General features: G+C 41.4%; 1 protein-coding gene across 1 annotated transcript in view; it reads right to left on the bottom strand.

Moving 5' to 3' along the window:
* Positions 1-7982, bottom strand: part of LOC311057155 (NACHT, LRR and PYD domains-containing protein 3-like) — a 103762-nt gene extending 95780 nt beyond the window's left edge. Inside the window, exon 1 of the mRNA XM_084074106.1 lies at positions 7913-7982. The gene's annotated coding sequence lies outside the window, so the exon portion shown is untranslated. The remainder of the gene's footprint in view (positions 1-7912) is intronic.
* Between the last annotated feature and the right edge of the window lie 5573 nt (positions 7983-13555).

Genomic DNA, 13555 nt, shown 5'->3' with positions numbered 1-13555 from the left:
AACAGTGATCAAATTCAGAGCCTTGAAAGCAAGTGAGATAATAATTACATCACTACTTACAGTGCTACAAGGCAAGGTGGTAACAGAAGCAGGTTTACTCAACACATTTCTGGGTCTAAGGCAGAAAAGAAGAATGGGTAAACAATTAAGGCTGAAGACCAGAGAGTGTGTGACTTACCGTATACTGATGTTCTTCTTTGAAGTGTCCAACACTTACAGCTGAAATGGTCGCTTAAGATTACACCAGATCACCGGGGAGAGAAATATATAAATAAAAGGCTTTCGGGGGTGAAATTCATGGAGTGGGTGTTGTGAAACATTTGCCACTCACAAAATATATACAATTTAACTTTAGTTTTACTGAAAACGTTACCTAGTTTTACTTTAAGTACAATTTTGAGGTATTTTTATTTTACTGGACTATTTTCCAATTTTCAGTGCTTCTACTCCACTACATCTCAGAGGCAAATATTGTACTTTTGCTCTACTACAATTATTTGAAAACTTTAGTTAGTTAGTTTGTAGATTTTGATTATTATTACAAAACATACATTAACCACTTCAGCCCTATATACATGTTGGCCATTTGAAAATAGCAGATGTACAAGCTCACAATGCGTCGCGATGCAACGCATTGTGAGCTTGTAGATCTGCTATTTTCAAAAGATTTTTATACATTTGAAAATCTTCAATTCTGCATGAGTACTTTCTACTTTTGGTATTTTAAGTACATTTTGTTACCAATACTTTTGTACTTTTACTCAAGTAAATTTTGAATTTCTGACTTTAACATAGTCGAGTATTTCTACATTTTACACTTTTTTAGAAATGTGAGTACTTTTTCCACCACCGAAATCTAGTACAGTAAACGCAGAATACAAGTCAGGTGGGCACTAGAGACATCAGGGCACCATATTTTTGGGACAACTGAGCACCTGGACATCTGGGCACCTGGACATCTGGGCACTAGGGACATGTGGGCACCTGGTCAACTGGGCACTAGGCACCTGGAGAGGTGGGCCCCTGGACAACTGGGCACCAACACAATCTGGGCAGTAGGGATATGTGGGCACCTGGACGAGTGGGCACTTAGGGGTTGAGACATCTGGGCACTAGTGACATATGGGCACCAGGAGAGGTGGGCACTTGGGACAACTGGGCACTAGGGACATGTAGGCACCTGGACAACTGGGCACTAGGGACATGTGGGCACCTGGATTAGGATTTTTGTGTTTTAACTTTACATAGCATGCTGCTTTGTTATAAGTGACATTTTAGGGACTTCTACTCAAGTGAATTTGTTAATATTTTTCCACCCTTGATAAGTGAATTGAAAATAAAACTAATCTTTGTGATACTGTAGAATTCTGAAAACTGTAGATTCTTAAAGATTGCTATTTTCAACTTAAGGGAGTGTTAACTAGGCTGTTTCAGCTCCTCTTAGACAGCGGCACAGTGCCGCTATCATGGAAACACTCCATAATCAGGCCTGTGCCTAAGAAGCCAGGCGCAAGCTCACCTAATGATTTCCGGCCTATTGCGTTAACCTCTGTACTATGTAAAACTATGGAACGAGTCCTGGATAACCTTCTAACTGCTTCTGTGTCAACGATGATGGACCCATTCCAATTTGCTTATAAGAGGAAGAGAGGTACAGATGATGCATTACTGACCATGCTTAATGCAGTCACACAACATCTTATGCACCCTAAAGGTTATGCTAGGATCTTATTCATAGATTTTAGCTCAGCTTTTAATTCAATGAAGATCCATATCCTGCTGAAAAGGGCTGCTGATCTTAAGGTACATCCCAGTCTAATCTGGTGGTTCAGGGATTTTCTTTTTTGTCGCCCACAAAGGGTTTGTGCCAGGGAAAACACATCAGAGGTGCTCACTGTGAGCACTGGTTGCCCACAAGGAAGTGTATTGTCCCCTGTGTTATTCTCTCTTTTTACCAATGAATTTATGATCAATGAGACATATTTTAAACTATTTAAGTATGCAGATGATATGGCCTTAGTTGCCCTGTTACTTAAATCAGACCCCCGTGGTGTAGATGCCTACCTGGCTCACACGGTAGCACTTGAAGGGTGGTGTAATACCAGCCAGCTAGAAATGAATGTAGGCAAGACAAAGGAGTTATTCATGCTTAAACCAGATATTACTATACTGCCAGTCTCGCTGGATGGCCAACTCATAGAATCTGTGGAGGACTTTAAATATCTAGGAACAGTTCTAGACTCCCGGATGAGCTTCTCTGGTAACACAGAGCACATCTATAAGAAATGTTCCCAGCGACTTTATCTACTCAGAAAGCTAAATAGCTTCAGAGTTAGTCAGCGGGTCCTAGAACTTGTGTACAAGACCATGATTGAGAGTGTTTTGACATTTCACCTTTCTGCCTGGTTTGGTCACCTAAACTGTAAATTACTGAACAAACTGTCTAGGATTGTGTCAATGGCTAGCAAAATCATTGGCAAGCCCCAAAAGGCCTTGAGCCTATTGTACAGGGAGAGAGTGAGGAGGAAAGCTCTGAGCATCACAGCCGATGGCTCCCATCCTCTTTCTAGAGAGTTTGAGCTTCTGAACTCTGGCAGGCGCTACAGAGTTCCCCTAGCGACCAAAAATATTTATAAGAAGTCTTTTGTCCCCAGAGCAGTCAGCATTCTTAACTCGACAGAATGACCTGCTGCATGGTGGTGATGATGATGATGATGATGATGATGATGATAATGATGAAATGAGGGCGATGATGATCATGAAACAGGTTCCTAATGTGGGTCTACTCTCCTTTTCTTTCTTTTATTAGCGATGGTGTTTTGTGTATTTCTATGATGTGATCCTCACTGCTGTGCTGTACCTCTAATGTTGTTTGTCTATGTCTGTATAGTGTCTGGTGAGCCAAAGACAAATTTCCACTTGTGGACAATAAAGATCTATTATTATTATTATGCAAAAAGCAGCACAAGAGAATATGATTTTACATCAGATGGATGTCAAAACAGCCTACCTACATGCTCCAATAGATTTCGAGATTTACATGAAACAACCAGAGGGTTATGAAGTTGCATCTGAAAATGGTGACATGCTTGTGTGTAAATTGAAGAAATCTCTGTATGGTTTAAAACAATCAGGTAGAAATTGGAACATGATGTTGCATGATTGTTTGACTGAAAATCCGTTTATTCAAAACCCAGCTGATTATTGTGTTTACACAAGGGAAATGGAGAACCAAAAAGTGTTCATTTTGTTTTGGGTTGATGATATAATTATTGCAACCAGTAATGAAAATGTGATGACAAATGTCAAGGAGATGCTCACAGCCAAGTTCAGAATGAAAGACTTGGGAAAATTGAAACATTTTCTTGGTATTGATTTTGAACAAAGTGACCACTGTGTAAAGATGTCACAGAAAAGGTATGTTGAGAAAATACTTGCCAGGTTTGACATGCAAGATTGCAAGCCAAGAGTGACACCTTGTGAGGCAAAACTTAACTGCATGGGGAACTCATTTGAAACAAGCTCAGTGCTTTTATGACTCTTCCAGTTTAGTAGACCTCGTATTGTGAATTTGTACTTCCATGTACTGTTGTTCTCATGTCTTACTAAATAAAGTACATCAATCAATCAACTATACTGATAATATCGAGGTAATGTGTGATGTCAGGAAGTACAGAGAGGCTGTAGGCAGCCTAATCTACCTGACCAAATGTACCAGGCCAGATCTGAGTTTTGCAGTTGGCAAACTTTCACAATACTTTTCTGAGCCAACAGAAGGACAGTGGACTACTGTAAAACATGTGCTTAGATATCTGAAGAGCACCATTGATAAGCAGTTATGCTACAGAAAGAGTGACGAGCAACTAGGATTGCAAGCATTCAGTGATGCAAACTGGGCAGACGATGCAAGTGACAGACGTAGCACTGGTTATTGTCAGCTTAAACCAAGATGGTCCTAGCACTCTCTACTTTTGAAGCAGAGTGCATGGCTACATAGCTGCAACCCTACAAGAGTGTTTGTATTTGGTTCAACTGTTAGTGAGGTATTGATGGTTTTCATTACATGCAGCCAAAGATTTATGAGGACAATAAAGGTACAATAGCTTTAGCTACAAATCCTGTACAGAGACAAAGGTCAAAGCACGTTGACATAAAATATCATTGTGTACGGTCAACTGTTAATGATGGGAAAATGGTTCTTGAGTATTGTCTTACAGAATACATGGTGGCTGATGTTATGACCAAACCAGCTACAAAGTTTAAGTTGAAAAGTTTTGAAAGATTTATGTTTGGAGAGTGACACAAGTTTTGAATTGTTACTGACACTATAAAAGAGTGACTTAATAAATATGCCCTAGTTCAAAGTGAATGGGTTGAGATGATGCCTGATGTCTCCTTGTCCTCCTTATTCCTCCTTCTATGTTATTTCACTGAAGTATTGTGGTACACATGCAGATCGCTGTAGTGTTGCTCTGCTAACACTTGTCACCAAGTGCACAGTTTTTCTGAATTCCCTCCAGGCTATACATACAACTTTACTACACAAAACTTTGCACACAGCCATGGGACCACGCAGGGCTGAGAGAGAGAGAGAGAGAGAGAGAGAGAGAGAGAGAGAGAGAGAGAGAGAGAGAGAGAGAGAGAGAGAGAGAGAGAGAGAGAGAGACTAGACAAAACCTTTCTCTATCACAATGCAGGAGGTGTGTGTGTGTGTGTGTGTGTGTGTGTGTGTGTGTGTGTGTGTGTGTGTGTGTGTGTGTGCGCGCGTGCATGTGTGCGTGTGTGTGTGAGAGAGAGAGAGAGAGAGAGAGAGAGAGAGAGAGAGAGAGAGAGAGAGATAGAGCGAGAGACATGTCATGACAAAAATACCTGTCATACCGGTCCTATAATTCCCAAAAGGTAGATTGTGATCTACCAGTCGATCATAAAAGCTATGCAGGTATAGAACACATGACACGCACCTAAAGAATTATAATTAAAATATTTGTAAATATTTGTAAACAAAACTCCTGTTTTTGGCATTTGCCACTTGGATCCCCTCATTTGTGCAAATGCTTCTCAGCAATGTATTTCATAATACATCATGAATACATTAGTACAATAACATATCAACATATTAGTTGAGCTTGCAATTGTTTCATTTGTATGTGACTAATATAGGCTACATGATAGCCGCAACCCCCCCAATTTAATCATATTTGAACTGGGGACCCCTACAGTAATCATATTTGAACTGGGGACCCCTTAAAGCAATCATATTTGAACTGGGGTCCCCCCACCCTGACAAGCACTTTGTTGTTGTTTCACTCGGTTCCACAGATGAATATTGTGAAAATAGCTATCGCAATAGCTATTGCATCTACAAGCTCACAACGCCTCACAATGCGCATAATCATGTTTTAGTGTGTGTGTGTGTGTGTGTGTGTGTGTGTGTGTGTGTGTGTGTGTGTGTGTGTGTGTGTGTGTGTGTGTGTGTGTGGCCAGCTTTGCCAAGAATGCGTGTCCAAACGCAGACAGAGAGAGATAGACACAGGGGGAGAGAGAGACGGGGAGAGAGAGAGAGAGCGAGAGAGGCCGAGGAGGACAGCTACAGAGAGAGAGAGAGAGAGAGAGAGAGCGGGAGGGAGGGAGGGAGGGGGAGAGAGAGACAGACAGACACAAGCGTGCACTCCATTGTTGCCATGTACACTAATTATAAGCGACTTCGCTCTACTTTTTACAGCGCACTCAGCAGTGTTGCCATGTCCGAAAATTATAAGCGCCTTTGGCCAACTTTAACAAAATGGTCTCTAACACTGTGAGGTGGCTGTCAGGTGGATCTGCGATGCAAAGTGGGCACTACGTCACGCTAGATGTGAGAGCCGCGCAGCGGCTCGAACTTCTAGTATAAATAATCAATACTCAAGATGACTCTATATTTTATTTTCGGTTCAGGTAAACCAGTCTATGAAATTAATGATTGTGACTCTGACTGGGTACCATCATTACATGATCTGGGGCACAGATGTAATGACATTTTTTCCAGGTAGCGTGCCTTTGCGTCCGCGTTCAGCTTCTCTCTGTATGGTATGTCTCTGTCACGCATTGCCCGGTCCATCTTCTGTCCTTTACCAATACATTCGTTGTAGACTTTACGTAGACTGTGCGTTCAGACACGTCGTGACTACTGTCAATGTTGTTGTTGATACGAGCTTGGTCATCCAAGATGGCCACCTGAACTAGGGGCTTCTGGGCTCCAGGGACTTAGGCTCCTCCCTACGCCCGCTCTCTATAGGCTAATAGCTGCTTGCAATGATAGTATAGGTTACAATCTTATGAGTCTTTTAATAAATGCCTAATTTGAAACAGTATACCCTTCGTTGTTATTTAACATTTCTAACACTATTGTATATTTGTCTCATTCTCTTGCATTGTTTTATGGTATGCTACGTTGGAAATAGAGGGGCTGAGACTGCATTTGAAAAGGCTTATGTTGTCTCAAGCCATTTGCGCACATTGACATGTTACTGATTTTGTCATGTTAAACTGCAAAACATACATACATACACAATACATATCTCATCTGGTGTATGGCTGAAGCATTGCAATTCATTTTCTATTGATTAGCCGATGTATACAGTAGGTTTAAAGGGCTCATGTAGTCGCTTCTTTTGGGCTTGTTTTCCTAAACCTGGTTGCTTGTTTCTCTCATAGAATCTGGCAACACTGCCTGCAGTGGGCAGTTGTTGGTGGCTGGTTTTGCGTGTTTCTCTGTGGAGTGTGAAGCTGTATGTTAAGTGTAACAAATAATCGTATGCATATAGGCAATGTGTAGATGATTTCCACCGCATGATGATGATTTAATAGACATGTGAGCGCTATGATTTTAAACTTGGACTGTGACTAGATCGCCGTAAAATGGAGCTACTGACGTGACCTATAAATGGAGTAATTACAATTATAGTAAATAATAGTTTCTATGTATATTCGTGAAATATGAATATCTACAATGGTTCAATAATAATTAGCATGGATTATTACAAAACTAACTATTATAACTAATCAGGATGCAAAAGCAGCAACCATGCAGAGCTAATTAATAATCAGATTAAATAGGGTAGCTAAAACGTTTGACAAGCAATAATCAAAATACAACTAACATAATAAATGTTAAAATCATATTTCTTTTGATAACAAATCAGGCAAAAATAAGAATTAAATAACATAACCCTAACCAAAAAGAAACTAACAAAATCCGCAATTTTTCGTGCACGCGCGCAAAGGCCGGTGAAGACCACAAATGCCAGGGCCGGTTTTCTGTGCCAGTCCGTGCCTGGTTGAGTACCCTACCAACCCAACATAAATCGGCATCCATGTCTACAGAGATGCTGGCTGCAGAGAGGCATGTGTTGTTTGCAAGGCATGTGGTTAGGTTGAAGCTTTCAACATCTTTCATTTCTCAGTGCTATGATCTACAGCCTTCTTTGTCACCACATCCTCTGCTCTCAAGAGACCAGATGATGTTTCATAATTATCTACCCACACACACAACCGTTAGCTTCACCTTGTCAAAACAATATGGCACTGACATGCACAGCGGCAAACTTCAAACGTCAAAACAAAATGGCACAGAGACAAGTCGAATTGGTCTCCACACAAACAACCTTTGATTTCCTATACTAACATATCAGGTCAAAATTCATGTCAGATCATGTGTCTACGTGAGACATGACCTTTGACACGATCTAAATGTCTCAATAGAAGAGCAAGGAGAAAGAAATTATATTGTATTAACAAACTCTACCATTACACTAAATCTATTCACCAAAATTAACCGATCTAAAAGCTCACAGTGTGTGCAAATGTGACGTTGTGAGCTTGTAGATTGGCTGTGAATGTTGTTATATAGTTTATGATACAGTAACATTCTTACCTCAAAGTCTTGTTGTTGTTTGTTACAGCGTCACACGTCAAAGTAAACTTACAACTGTGCTCTGTCTTCCTGCTGCTATAAGAAGACTTCCTATAACTGATGGCGAAGAGAGTGAGAGGGGCGGAAACGTGTGTGTGTGTGTGTGTGTGTGTGTGTGTGTGTGTGTGTGTGTGTGTGTGTCTGTCTGTCTGTCTGTGAGTGTGTGCGTGTGCGTGTGTGTGTGTGTGTATGTGTATGTGCGTGCATGTGTGCGTGTGTGTTTGTGTGAGAGAGACAGAGAGAGAGAGAGAGAGAGAGAGAGAGAGAGAGACAGACACAGAGAGAGAGAGATAGAGCGAGAGACATGTCATGACAAAAATACCTGTCATACCGGTCCTATAATTCCCAAAAGGTAGATTGTGATCTACCAGTAGATCATAAAAACTATGCAGATATAGAACACATGACACAAACCTAAAGAATTATAATTAAAATATTTGTAAATATTTGTAAACAAAACTCCTGTTTTTGGCATTTGCCACTTGGATCCCCTCATTTGTGCAAACTAGAAGTTCGGGCCGCTGCGCGGCCCTCACATCTAGCGTGACGCGTCGTACACTTCGCATCGCAGATCCACCTTACAGCCAGCTGACAGTGTGAGCGAGAGTATTGTGTGAAAGTAGGGCAAAGTCGCTTACAATTTTCTGACATGGCAACACTGTGGTGAAAAGTAAGGTAAATTTGCTTATAATCAGAGGACATGGCAACGCTGAGTGTCCCGTGCTCCCCTCTTTCTCTGTCCCTGTGTGTCTGTCCCCCTGTCTGTCGAATAAGGTTCGGTCCCACATGGAATTCCCTAGTTGAGTTCCACCTAGGGCCTAGGTAGAAGTCACCTAAAGCCCACATGGGCATCCCAGTTGGGACCCACCTCGGTCCCACATAGACTTGGCTAGTTGGGGGCCCACCAAGGGCGCAGGTATAACCCACGTAAAGCCCGCATGGGCAACCCAGTTGGGACCCACCTCGGTCCCACATAGACTTGGCTAGTTGGGGGCCCACCAAGGGCGCAGGTATAACCCACGTAAAGCCCGCATGGGCAACCCAGTTGGGACCCACCTCGGTCCCACATAGAATTGCCTAGGTGGGAGAAGGAGTAACAACCTAGCCCATCTAAGAGCCAGGTAGAACCCACGTATAGCCCACACGGGCAAGCCCAAGTGGGCCCATATAGTTCAGCCCACCGTGAAACCATATGGGAGCCACGTCAGCCCCACATAAATGGCCAAATATAGGGCCCACCTAGGGCCCAGGTCGAACCCACTTAAAGCCCACATGGGCAAACCCAGTTAGGACCCACCTCAGTCCCACATAGACTTGCCTAGTTGGGGACCACCTAGGGCCCAGGTAGGACCCACCTATAACTCACATGGGCAACCCAGTTAGGACCCACCTCGGTCCCACATAGAATTGCCTAGGTGGGAGCCACCTAAGGCCCAGATAGAAAACACTTATATCCAACATGGCCATCCCAGTTGGGACCCAAGTGGATCCCGCTGACATTGCTGACATGGGGCCCATATGGTGAGCGGATTTTGAAACTTTTTTTTTTTTTTTTTTGTCGGTTTTAGGGTTAGGGTTAGGTTAGGGTTAGGTTATTTAATTATTTTGGGGGAGCCAGCCCCCCCAAACTCCTGAAATGCATAGAAATTTATAAAATTTATATTAGAAAAGCCAGGCCCCCAAACCCCTAAAATACATAGGAATATTTATATTATTGTCTGAACACTATTTATTTATTTATGTTTAAGTATTTATTTATGCATTTATGAATTACATTATTTATGTATTTATTAGCTGTTATAATAATCCATTATGAAGAATTCCGTTTTCCAGATGAGCATAACAACATAAGAGTTGTTCTTTAAATGGGCACACCATTTAATTATATTGATTAATATATATGAAATATATGTTTATTTATTAGACTTTAAAAACTCAACATTAATAAATAAGCAACTATATGAGTGTACTGAAATAGCCTAGACTATGCCCACATCAGTCAATATGTAGGCTGCCAGGGCAGGGCAGGTAAATAGAAATAGCCTAATGACATGTTGTTTAAAAACGCAGCCAGATGAATAAGATGTAATATCCCATCCCATATCAAATCGATCTCAGGAGATGTTTCATTCAAGAACTGTGACACTTGTGCTTGGGTCCTTTGGGTTTGTACATTTTTGGAATGTTGTTCTCCTGAGGCATGCTGTCTGATGTGTCAGCCAGTCCACCATGCGCCACAGAAAACTTATGGCGACATACTTTGCAGTTTGCTTTGTAAACATCTACACAGACGCTGTCATGCCAAGGGTTTGTGTCTTCCCACTGACGTCTGTACTTTTGGAGGCGTTTTCTGTTTTGAAGACGCTGTGGAGTATCGGCGGCTGTAGTAACTGGCACAGGACAGGACGTTATCCTAGCAACGTGAAAGCGTCATTGTCAACGTGAAAACTGTCATTGGTCGTGAGGTGCACGCACACACGGTTATGGGCTAGTTGACATAGCGTGCGAGTACGGCATGTTTGTTCCCCCACCCTCCCCCGAGTATTTGTTTTTCTCTGTGTCCGTGTGTGTGTGTGTGTGTGTGTGTGTGTGTGTGTGTGTGTGTGTGTGTGTGTGCAAGGCAAGAGCGCGAGGCGTTGTTATACTCCTCCTCCCTCTCTCTCCCTCTTGTGTCTGTCTCTCCCCCTCTTTCCCTCCCCCTCTCTTTCTCTCTCCCTCTGTCCGTTTGTCTCTCTCCCCCCCACACACACACGCGCACGCACACACGTCTCTCCTTGTCTCTCTCTCTCTCTCTCCCCCTCCCTCCCCCTCTTTCTCTCGCTCGCTCTCTCTCTCTCTCCCTCTGTCTGTGACGCTCTGGCCGGTCGTGCTAACCATAGATATAGAAACCTAGATACCTCATTGGCCTCTGCAGTTCATTGGAGCGACGTGCTTGATATGGTGGCCACCATATTTCCGGGGCAACGGGCACTGGCCAATCACAGCGTGTTGACTAGTGGCCAACCACAGCGCGTCTTTTGCAGGACTTAAGAATCTAGTTGTCCCGCCCCCACCTGCGTCTGATTGGCCTACCGAACGCCCCCTTCTGTGACGCACACGGAAGTTTCCAGCTGGCCCCCACGCGATCCCTTTTTCTACCCCTTGTTTTTCAGTAGCGGGGGGCGGGGGGCGGGGAGCGGGGGGCGCCCTAGTCCCTACGTCACATCCTAGACGGATAGCTCCGCCCACACTGGGCGAGCGCTGTCAGTGCAGCGGAAGTCGATGCGCAGACGGCTTTGTTGTTGAAGCCCGACTGACGCACGCTCATGAGAAACAGCAGAAATGAAATCTGGCGAAAACAGTTGCGTGCATTAAACTTTAAAGGAAACATGCAGTCTAAATATATAATAAATATCCATTTGCCTAATTCACCACTACTTTTGCGACTGTGTCTCAACGTGTTTTTACTGGTTAAATAAAGGTTAAGTAAAAAATAAAATTTGCGTTTGAAACTTAGTATTTCTCTAAATATTACACTTTCACGACAGCCTAAGTATAAACTGTTATATTAGATGAGTGAAACAGCTGTCTCACCACTACTTTTGCGACTGTGTCTCAACGTGGTTTTACTGGTTATATTAGATGAGTGAAACAGCTGTCTCACCACTACTTTTGCGACTGTGGCTCAACGTGGTTTTACTGGTTAAATTAAAAATAAGATTTGCGTTTGAAACTTAGAATTTCTCTAAATATTACACTTTCACGACAGCCTAAGTATAAACTGTTATATTAGATGAGTGAAACAGCTGTCGATACAGTCAATATAAGTAAAGCATTATATATGATGATAGGGGACATGATTTTGGGACATTTTGTTAATGTGCACAACACCTTTGTTTGCACTTTTTTGTAAAGAATGCGGTTCTATGAATTGGTCCATCATCATCAAGATGATCAAAAAAGCCACGCAAACAATGTGGTTCTATTAAGTGGGCCATATCATCACGATGATCAAAAAGCCATGCAAAGAAACAGCAAAGCCACGCAAAGAATGTGGTTCTATGAATTGGGCCATCATCATCAAGATTATCAAAAAGCCATGCAAAGAATGCGGTTCTATTAAGTGGGCCATCATCATAATATGATGAAAAAGCCACGCCGTTTCTAGAGGCCTTTCTGTGTGGCAAAAATGAGCATTTTATGTGCTTTAGAATAAGTAGAGTAGAATAAGAGTATAATTACTAATACTACGTGTAAAGTAACTAATTACATTTACTCAAGTACTGTACAATGTTTAGGAACTTTTACTTTCCAATTACAATTTACAATTGTCTATATTTTTACTTCTACTCCACTACAGTTATTACATTATAAAACATAAATTAACCACTTTAGCCCTATTTTATACCTAGGCTATTTGAAAATAGCAGATCTACAAGACAATTTCCAATTGTCTATATTTTTACTTCTACTCCACTACAGTTATTACATTATAAAACATAAATTAACCACTTTAGCCCTATTGTATACCTAGGCTATTTGAAAATAGCAGATCTACAATATATTTTTACTACTCCACTACAGTTATTACATTATAAAACATAAATTAACCACTTTAGCCCTATTTTATACCTAGGCTATTTGAAAATAGCAGATCTACAAGACAATTTCCAATTGTCTATATTTTTACTTCTACTCCACTACAGTTATTACATTATGAAACATAAATTAACCACTTTAGCCCTATTGTATACCTAGGCTATTTGAAAATAGCAGATCTACAATATATTTTTACTACTCCACTACAGTTATTACATTATAAAACATAAATTAACCACTTTAGCCCTATTTTAGTGACTGCACTATAAGGTTTCGCCAGGGACCAGACACCTAGCCCTCCCCCCCTGATGAGTGATTCTACACGGCTTCTGTGTCTGCACTCTGCACAACTTATTGTTATTAAGTTTAGGGAAAAAATGCTGCAAATTGTCCCAAAAGTGACTGCAAAAGATTGCTGCTATTTGTTTTTAAAAAATGCTGCAAATTGTCCCAAAAGTGACTGCAAAAGATTGCTGCTATTTCTTTCAAAAATGTTGTTTTCTCATGCTGCTATTTCTTTCAACAATGTTGTTTTCTCATGCCAATAAAGCTCATTTGAATTGAAGCACAATGACAAATTCTCTGCCTTTCTAATTAAATATCAACACTTTGCTATGTGGACCATCAACCCAAAATAGACCTTTGTTGACCATTAGTGAGGTAAATGGAATAATGATGATAATGATATGGCCCACTTAATAGAACCGCATTCTTTGCATGGCTTTTTGATCATCTTGATGATGATGGACCAATTCATAGAACCACATTCTTTGCATGGCTTTTTGATCATCGTGATGATATGGCCCACTTAATAGAACCACATTGTTTGCGTGGCTTTTTTGATCATCTTGATGATGATGGACCAATTCATAGAACCGCATTCTTTACAAAAAAGTGCAAACAAAGGTGTTGTGCACATTAACAAAATGTCCCAAAATCATGTCCCCTATCATCATATATAATGCTTTACTTATATTGACTGTATCGACAGCTGTTTCACTCATCTAATATAACAGTTTATACTTA

This window comes from Gymnoscopelus microlampas, assembly GCF_963454915.1.
Source record: "Gymnoscopelus microlampas genome assembly, chromosome: 12".
Taxonomy (NCBI): domain Eukaryota; kingdom Metazoa; phylum Chordata; class Actinopteri; order Myctophiformes; family Myctophidae; genus Gymnoscopelus; species Gymnoscopelus microlampas.
The sequence above is the reverse complement of the archived record's forward strand: the minus strand, read 5'-3'. Positions and strand labels throughout refer to the sequence as shown.